Raw genomic sequence first — 10,134 nt, 5'->3', positions numbered from 1 at the left:
ATTAACATCTCATATTTTTAAATCTGTTCCCCTAGGTACAAGGATTGGTAGACGTTCATCCGGAGCGAGGTTGACCTTTGTTGTTATCTTGTTTCAAAGGGTTCTTTTCTTTTCATTTATTTCTGTTTGTAATATTTCTTTCCATCCTATGTTGTATAACTTCCATACTTAATTGTACCTTATAATGCTTTGTATACTATATTGGATCTATTTTATTAAATACTGCATTAGTTTCCTGTTTAATTTATGGAAGTGCTGACTATTGTGGAAATAAATTGTAGTAAAGTGGGAGGAATAAGGTGGTATATATAGAAGTGTGTTTTCAGTATAGGGTATTCATGGTGAGTCCAACACGTAGGGGAGGTTTTGGCAGATTTTCCATTGTAGGATCCGATAAGGTTTTCCTGGGATCAAGGCTTGTCTAGGGTTCCAGTGAAAGATTTTAGACGGGTTCTGACACAAATACTTAAGGTATACTTGACAAGAGAAAGAGAAATTTGTTAGGCAAGGGATATTTTCCACGTATTGGGTGATGTAACAAATTTGAATGATTATAGATAATTTCTAATTGCAATTTTAAAACATTTTTATATAGTTTCGTATCTATTAAATATATTAAAATACTTTTAATATTCTTTTAAAATTTCAATTATTAAACTTTCATATTAAGAAGTTTACAAGATAAACATATTAACTAAATATTCCTCATCTTTAATCACCATTGTTTTTTATATATATCTCCAATTATGCCATTGATTGAGAGCAAAAATTTCTGAAATTCCTTCTAAGCTTTGAAGACCAAAATCCCATGGCTTGGATTTGGACCATTCTTGCACTGCTCGTCCTTGTTTATCTCTTCCAATCCCAACCATGGAAAAGAACCCAGAACAGCAACAATAAGAGATAATCACCTGGTCCAAGAGGCTTTCCCATTTTCGGAAGCCTCCATTTGTTAGGAGAGTTTCCTCACGGAGATCTTCACTAACTCGCTAAACAACACGGCCCAATCATGCATTTCCCCTTGGTCTCAAACCCACCATTGTCGTTTGTTCACCTCAAGCTACTGAGCTCTTTCTCAAGACTCATGACCTGGTTTTTGCATCCAGACCTCCTCATGAAGCTTCGAAGCATATCAACAACGACCAGCAAGGCTTGGTCTTCACCAAATATGGCTCGTACTGGTGCGACGTTTGAAAAATGTGCACTCTTGAACTGCTCAGCAACATGAAGATCAACTTGTTTCGATCCATGAGGAAGGAAGAGATTGGCCTGTTTATCGACTTCCTTCGAGAGTCGGCTAGCAACAAAGTCGCCGTTGATCTGAGCTCCAAAGTTTCATCCCTGAATGCCAATATGACTTGCAGGATGGTTTTTGGGAAGAAGTTTGCAGACAATAAATTCAATAAGAAGGGCTTCAAGGCTGTGGTCTTGAAAGGATTAAGGCAAGGTTAAGCTAAAGAGAACAAGGTTATATGTTTAGAAAATTGATTTGGAGTTTAGGTGTTCTCGACTTTGAGTTGGTTAAGCTACTGGAAAATTTTTCAGTTTTGGCCGGTTTATGTTTCTCTTGGTTTCAAAATGGAAACTAAGGTGTTTTCTCCAAAAATTCAACTCAATATTCATTTAGATGTAATACATACTTATAGCATACAAAACAGGTGTGAAAGCACATCATTGTTGATTCTAAACACCAATACAAAACAAGTCCTTCATGGGGAAGCAAAACACATGTGTAAAGTAAATTTGCCACATGCATCATGGTTGGTTGACAAGTGTTTCTGCCTCATTAGTTGCTTCATGGTGAAGTAGTCCTCATGCATGATGAAACATGTCCTTCCATGCATTGGATGAGAGAGAGGTCGAATGGTTTGGCTCCATGTCACCAAGTAGCTTCCGTGTCACCATCTTGGTCACCAAGGTGCTTTCCATGTCATCATGGTGCTTCATTTATCTAAGCTTCTTAATACTCTAATTTAATCTAATACATATTAAATAAGACATTTTGGTGTCTTTGTGCACCAACTTAACAAGCTTAGAAAACATCACAAAAGTACTTACTTAACTACAAAATCGAAATACAAAACAAACTAAGGTAGTTGCTTCTCGGCCAAGGCCTTAGGCTTGGTCTCGGGTTTGCATGGTTTATGGCTAACAATTACCATGATTCTCTAACACTTCTCCTTAGCAATGTTAGGCATGATGTGTAGAAGACTCCTAAGCACTTGAAGTCTTTCTTTTGGCAATGGTTTTGTGAGAATTTCGGCCAACTAGTTTTGTGTTGAACAATGCATCAAACTGATTTCTTTGTTTCTTTCAGCCTCACGGATGCTATGGTACTTCATAGGGATATGCTTGGTTCTTCTGTGTTCTACTGGATTTTTAGTGATGACTATGGCTAAAGTATTGTCACAATAAATGGTGGTTGCATTTGTTTGCTTACAACCTAAATCATTTAGCAATTTCCTTAGCCAAATTGCTTGATTTGATGCTGCTGCCGCCGAGATGTATTCAGCTTCTACTGTTGATTGTGCCGTGGTTCCTTGCTTGTGTGAACTCCATGAAAATGGACCTAAATCAAACATAAACAAGTATGCAGTGGTGCTCTTCATGTCTTCCAAGTTACCTGCCCAATCACTATCATAATAGCCAACTAATTCACACATGTTGCCATGCTTGTATAGGATTCCGAAGTTGGCCGTGCCTTTTACATACCTTAGGACTCTTTTTGCAGCTTGGTAATGGTTTTGAGATGGTGCACTCATAAACCTTGATAGCACACTTACAGCATATATAATATCAGGTCTTGAAGCACACAAATAAAGCAAGCTTCCAATTAAGCTTCTATAAACCGAAGCATTCACTTTCTCACTTCCATTATCAAGTTCAAACTTGGCATTTTGAATCATTGGTGTTTCAACAATCTTGGCATTTTCTAGTAGAAACTTATCAAGAAAATTTAAAGCATATTTTTCTTGAAATAGAATTATACCTTTACTTGTTTGCTTGATTTCCAAACCTAGAAAATAATTCATTAAGCCAAGGTTGGACATCTCGAAGGTTTCCATCACTTTATCTTTGAATCTTTGAATGCCTTCGGTATTGCAACATGTTATTAGCAAATCATCGACATAAAGAGAGATTACCATTACATCTTCATGTGAGTTGGCTTTGATATAGAGTGTAGGCTCATTATCACTTCTTGAAAAATCTTCATGAGTGAGGTAGTCATCACTTCTTAAATACCAAGCTCTAGAGCTTGTTTGAGGCCGTACAAAGCTTTATGAAGCCTGTACACTTTCTCATCCTCTCCTTCTATAACAAAGCCTTCATGTTGCTTAACATGTACCTCTTTTTCTAATATACCATTTAGAAAAGCTGATTTCACATCCAAATGATATATTTTCCAAGCATTATTGGCTGCATAGGCAATTAAAAGCCGAATGGTTTCATGTCTTGCCACCGGTGCAAAAGTCTCCATGTAGTCTACACCATATTGTTGCACATAGCCTTTAACAATTAGCCTTGCTTTGTATTTGTTCAAAGTTCCATTAGGATTTAGTTTTGTTCTAAAAACCCATTTAACACCTATTATATGTCCTTTCTTTGGTCTCTGCACCAAACTTCAAGTTTTGTTTTTTTTTTATCATGTGAAGCTCCTCCTCCATTGCAGCTTGCCATTCTTTGTGTTGTGAAGCCTCACTATATGTTGTAGGGTCAGGTGTTGCCATCCTTACACTTGCATAAAGTTCTACAATTGATTTTATGCCTCTCTTTCCAACATATTCTTCATTGGCCGGGTCATCATCATCAGCCACATCAAAATCACTTTGATCGGTGGAAGGAGTTCTTGATTAAATATAAGTGTTTTCTTCCACTTTATGCTCCTTCCAACTCCAATATGAGTTTTCATCTACAATAACATCTCTAGAGATAACAACCTGCATATTAGATATATCAAAGATTTTATAGCCTTTTGAAACCGAGATATAGCCTACAAATATACCAATACTTGCTTTCTTATCAAGCTTAGTTCTTTTGGAGTCATGGACATGCATATAACAAATACTTCTAAAGATTTTTAAGTGAGCAATTGAAGGTTTAAAACCATACCACATTTCATTTGGAGTTTAGACTCAATTGCCTTACTTGGAAGTCGCTTTAAGAGGTATACATTTGTATTGGCAGCTTTGACCCAAAATTTTTTTGGCAAGCACTTCTCGAATAGCAAGCATCTTGACATCTCCATGATGGTTCTATTCTTTCTTTCACTCAATCCATTTTTTTATGGTGTGTATAGAGTTTTGAATTGGTGTATGATGCCATTTGTCTTGCAAATGTGTTGGAAAGATTTGGAAATGTACTCTCCACCATTGTCGGTTTGAATCACCTTGATGGTTGTTTGTGCTTGGTTTTCTACAAGTGTTTTGAACTCTTCAAATGTGGGTGCAGCTTCTAATTTTTGTTTGAGTAAGTATATCCAGCACTTTCTTGAATAATCATCAATAAAGATGATAAAATACCTCCTCCCTGCATGAGTTGCTTCATTCATTAGTCCACACAAATCCGAATGCACCATTTGTAATTTTTCCTTTGCTTTGTCGAGTGTGGTCAGGGGAAATGGTTGTTTTTTGATTTTGCCAAGTTGATATGTTTGGCAAACAGCTTCATCTTCATGGATTTGTGGTAGATTGTCAACAATTTATTGAGTATGCATTTGCTTTATGGTGGCATAATTGTAATGGCCGAGTCTTCTATGCCATAGTCATGAATCGTCTTAGACTTTGGTATTCATGGCCATTTGATTTTTTTGATCAAAATCAATTACAAGGCTATTCTCTTTCATATGGACAACTAATACAATTTTGTCATCTTTAGATATTTCACAACTTGTATATAAGAATTTCAAAATATATCCTTTCTTCATAAGTTGTGGCACACTAAGTAAATTTTTGGATAGATTTGGTACATATAAAACATTGGTAATTTGAATTGTACCTTTTAGTGTTTTAATGACCAAATCTCCTTTGCCTTGTGCCTCCATGATTTGTCCATTTGCTACCCTGATTTTTGTTGCAATTCTTGAGTTGAACTTGACAAACAAGTCACGGTTATTGCACATATGGTTTGTGCACCCACTGTCCAAAATCCATTTGTCTTTGGTTGTGGTTGCAAGATTGTAAGTTGCTGTAAAGGTATGCTCATGCTCTCCATTTACTTCTTCGGGTTCATGAGCTTGTCTTGCTTCTTGCTTTTGGTTCCTTTGCCTGCAAACTTTCTCCATGTGACTGAATTGCTTGCAAATCTTGCATTGAGCATTCGGCCTCCACCAGCATATCTTGGCCATGGGTCCTTGCTTCTTGCATATTATGCAAGGACCATAGGCCATCTTGTTCCCTCTTTGGTTAAAGGTCTCCTTGCCTCTATTTTTCATTTGGAAAGGCCTTGGTTGCTAGATTGTTTTGCCTTTGTTATTTGTAGCAAGGGTTGCTTTACTTGAACTTGATTCACCTTGTAGCCGAAGACTTCTCCTTTGTTCCGTGGCTTTCAAGGCATTGATCAATTCAGCAACTGTGAGTTGTGTAAGATCTCTTGTTTCCTCCAAGGTTGAGATCTTAGCTTCATATTTCTCTGGAAGACATATAAGGATCTTTTCAATAATCCTTTGATCTAGAAAGGATTCAACAAGCAACTGGATTTGGTTGGCAATCTTCACAAGTTTATTTGAAAATTCCTTCACGGTTTCAAGTTCCAGTATCTTCAAATTTTCATATTCTCTTCTAAGATTTAGTAGCTACATTTTTCTTGATCTTGTACTTCCTTGGAACTCCTTTTGAAGCTTTTCCCAAGCTTGTCTAGGGGTTGTACAGGTCATGATTCTAGTAAAGATATCATCCGTCATAGCAGCTTGTATTGCTGTGAGAGTTTTGAATGGTCTTGCATTTTCTTCACTATGAAGTTTGATTTGATTCACTGTAGCACCTTCTCTCAATGGTTCTACTTCATATCAACTTCAAAAAACTCCCAAAGGTCATAATTTTGAAGATAGGCTCTCATTTTGATTGCCTAAACAAGATAGTTTTGGCCATCAAAGATAGGAGGTGAAGATGGTGAAAAGTGTGAGGATGCCATTTGAAAATGGTTTGTATTTTGTGTATTTGTCAATCGGTTTTAAACAAGGATTTATGGAACCAGGCTCTGATACTAGTTTGAAAAGATTAGGGCAAGGTTAAGCTAAAGAGAACAAGGTTATATGTTTGGAAAATTGATTTGGAGTTTAGGTGTTCTCGGCTTTGCTTTGGTTAAGCTGTTGGAAAATTTTCCAGTTTTGGCCAGTTTGTGTTTCTCTTGGTTTCAAAATGAAAACTAAGGTATTTTCTCCAAAAATTCAACTCAATATTCATTTAGATGTAATACATACTTATAGTATACAAAATAGGTGTGAAAGCACACCATTGCTGGTTCTAAACACCAATACAAAACAAGTCCTTCATGGTGAAGCAAAACACATGTGTAAAGTAACTTTGCCACATGCATCATGGTTGGTTGACAAGTGTTGCTGCCTCATTAGTTGCTTCATGGTGAAGTAAGTCCTCATGCATGATGACACATGTCCTTCCATGCATTGGATGAGAGAGAGGCCGAATGGTTTGGTTCCATGTCACCAAGTAGCTTCCATGTCACCATCTTGGTCACCAAAGTGCTTTCCATATCATCATGGTGCTTTATTTACCTAAGCTTCTTAATACTCTAATTTAAGCTAATACATATTAAATAAGACATTTTGGTGTCTTTGTGCACCAACTTAACAAGCTTAGAAAACATCACAAAAGGACTTACTTAACTACAAAACCAAAATACAAAGCAAAATAAGGTAGTTGCTTCTCGGCCAAGGCATTAGGCTTGGTCTTGGGTTTGCATGGTTTATGGCTAACAATTGCCATGATTCTCTAAAAGATCCAAGAGACTATGCAGTTGGGGGCAGCTCCGAACTTGGGAGATTATATTCCTCAGATTGCGCCATTAGATCTTCAAGGATTGACGAAGAAGATGAAGAAAGTAGGCAAGGTGTTTGATGATTTCTTTGAGAAGATCATCGATGAGCATGTTAAGTGTAAGGATGAAGATAAAAACAAGGACTTTGTTGATGTCATGTCGGGTTTTTTGGGATCCGAAGAATCTGAATATCGTATTGAAAGGTCGAACATCAAAGCAATCATTTTGGTAATTTTCGATAACCACTAATCGCTTCTCTTGTTTGGATGGATATATGTATTTATATGTGTATAATAGGAATATTCTACTCGGCGACCTCGGACATACTATATATATTGCCCAATAGCCCTTTGATTCATTAATGGAATACCTTGAAGCAGAAAGCCTTTAAGCAATACAGCATTCCGGACATGACATCGTCCAGTAAAATATTTCAAGTATATACTAATCTTTATTTTTCATTTTTCTTTCTTGAGTTGATTGATTAATACATCGTTAATCTTTCTTCTTCTTTTTTTTTTTTTTTGGAATTATGTATGGATGTAATTAATTTGCAGAATTAGGCATAATTATCCTAACTTAATCTTTTAAAAATATGAACAAAAATAATATTGCATGTGAAAATCATATAGGAAAATGATGAGATTAACCATTATTTCGGTAGAAACATAGAAAGAGCAAAATGCCTAAAGTTTTATTTATTTATTTTTATTTAATTTTCATTTAAACTTTTTAGTTTTATCTTAATTATGGTTAAATTTATGCTTATGAAGAATCATATTTAAAACTCTTCTGTTAGTTTTTTTTAATTAATTTTTATAATTAAAATCATCACTCAAAACTCATTTGTCAATTTTTTATTTAATTTTTATAATTAAAAATTAAAAATATAATTATAGCAAAACTGAGTAAGTTTGTATGAAATTTACTTTTTGATTAATAAAGTTTTTGCTGTTGTTTGTTTTTCATAGGAAAAAATCGTTACCCTTATTTCATATGAATTTCAAATACACTAGCATTATTTGATTGGTCATTTATACCAAATCATATATTCTTCTCCTTTTTCTTTTTTTTTTTTTTTTTTTTCTTTTTTTTTTTTTTTTGAATACAAGAATCATATATTCCATCTTGATAAACAAGGTTTACTCAACATTTTCCCTTTAAGTTTTATTTCATCTTTTCGTCATTCTTTGTGTTTCCTCTAAAACGAGTACTCGTGTCATTTACTTTTTTAATGATTTACTTGTTTAATGAGCATGGCTATTTGTCTCTACTACTGTAGTGAAATTATGCTTACATTTCAATTAGTAATTGCACTTATTCAAATAATTTTTAGCTTCGTTAAAAAAAAAAAAATCAAATTTTCCTTTCTAAAACTAAAAACACATATAGGAAATAAATGCTTATAACCATCAGTAATGACACAGCGAATCACTAATATTTTCTTTAAAAAAAAAAAAATAGATACAGGTGAAAGTCTACTTTTAGTAGATTTGTTCAACAATACGACTCAACAAAAATTTAAAATAATATTTATTAAAAATATAATTATTTTTTTAAAATATAGATAAACATATCAATATTCATTATGTTTTACACGGTTTGGAAATTGATTTTCAGACTGAACAGTAGAGGTCCCACTGCTGGTGAAAACTCAAAGTGACAAGTGGTATTTTTCTTGTTTAATATGTGTCTTTTTATAATCCTATTTCTTTTTCTTTTTTCTTTTTACTTTTCTTCTAATGATCTGTTTTTTTTAATTTATTTCTTTTTCTTTTTTCTTTTCATCTAATGTTTCATGACCATTTATTCACCCAAAAAAAAAAAAAAAATGTTTCATGACCATTTCTTTTCTACTAATCTAAAATAGATGTTCGCCTGCACATAACATTTCCTTTTTATAGGACATGCTTGCAGCCTCCATAGACACGGCATTAACAACAATAGATTGGGCAATCTCAGAACTCATCAAGAACCCAAACATAATGAAAAAAGTCCAAAAAGAGCTAGAAAACATAGTGGGTATGGAGAGGACAATAGAAGAAACAGACCTAGAAAGATTGGACTACTTAAACATGGTGGTCAAAGAAACCTTAAGGCTACATCCACCTGCAACACTTGGTCCCCCATGCATCCACAGAAGAGTGCACCATCAATGGCTTCCACATACCCAAGAAGGCCCACATTATCATAAATGCGTGGGCAATCGGAAGAGACCCTGATGCATGGACGGATGCAGAAAAGTTTCTTCCCAGAAAGGTTTGTCGGAAGCAATATTGATGTGCGGGGACGTGACTTTCAGCTTATTCCGTTCGGGTCGGGTAGGACAACTGGGTTTGACTGTTGTTCGGTTGGTTTTGGCTCAGGTGGTGCATTGTTTCGATTGGGAACTTGCGAACGGGATGTCACCGTCGGATTTGGACATGACAGAGGAGTTTGGTTTGACGGTTTCAAGGGCTAAGCATTTATTGGCTATTCTTACCTATCGGCTTCATGAATGATTAAATTAATTTGTTTATGACATTTTCCTGGAATGTGTTTGTTTTTGTTTTCGGATAAAAAATCTATAAAAATAAAATAAAATGTAAATTCTAATAATGTCCTACTGGTTATTAGATTTAATTTCTCTCTCTCTCTTTGTGTACATATATATATATATATATGAGAAGTAGTTTTTCAATGAAAAAACACTTTATACAGTTCTAAAAGAATTTAAATTATTCAAATATCCCAATTAATTTTCCAATTTTTTTAAAAATTAGTTTTTAAAATTTATCTTCTTCCTCCTTTTTTTTTTTTTTTTTTTTTGGGGGGGGGGGGGGGGGGGGGGGTAAGAATCTTTTTCCTCTTCTCTCAAACGTCAAGCCATCCGTTGGAAAAAGAAAAAATTAAAAAAAAAAAAAAATATGAGCAACAATGCTGCCTCTGCTGAAGGAACATCATAAGCCATGAAATTTTCTGGTCTTTTTCACTACTCATCCAGTAGTAATCACTTAGCCGAACCACCCCCATTAATTTAAATCCAATAGTTGACAAGTCTTCCCAACCAACTAGACCATTTCTGAGTTACAACCCATTGCCGCATCCCGGTTCCTTCGAAAGGAGTCCGGCAAACCATCCTCGACCCAGTTTTCCAATGGA

General features: G+C 35.0%; 1 pseudogene; it reads left to right on the top strand.

Annotated features, from left to right (window-relative positions):
* The first annotated feature begins 808 nt into the window (after positions 1-808).
* On the top strand, positions 809-9,571 carry LOC107425410 (cytochrome P450 71AU50-like; annotated as a pseudogene).
* Positions 9,572-10,134: the final 563 nt, after the last annotated feature.

This window comes from Ziziphus jujuba, chromosome 7, assembly GCF_031755915.1.
Source record: "Ziziphus jujuba cultivar Dongzao chromosome 7, ASM3175591v1".
NCBI classification, from domain to species: domain Eukaryota; kingdom Viridiplantae; phylum Streptophyta; class Magnoliopsida; order Rosales; family Rhamnaceae; genus Ziziphus; species Ziziphus jujuba.
The sequence above is the reverse complement of the archived record's forward strand: the minus strand, read 5'-3'. Positions and strand labels throughout refer to the sequence as shown.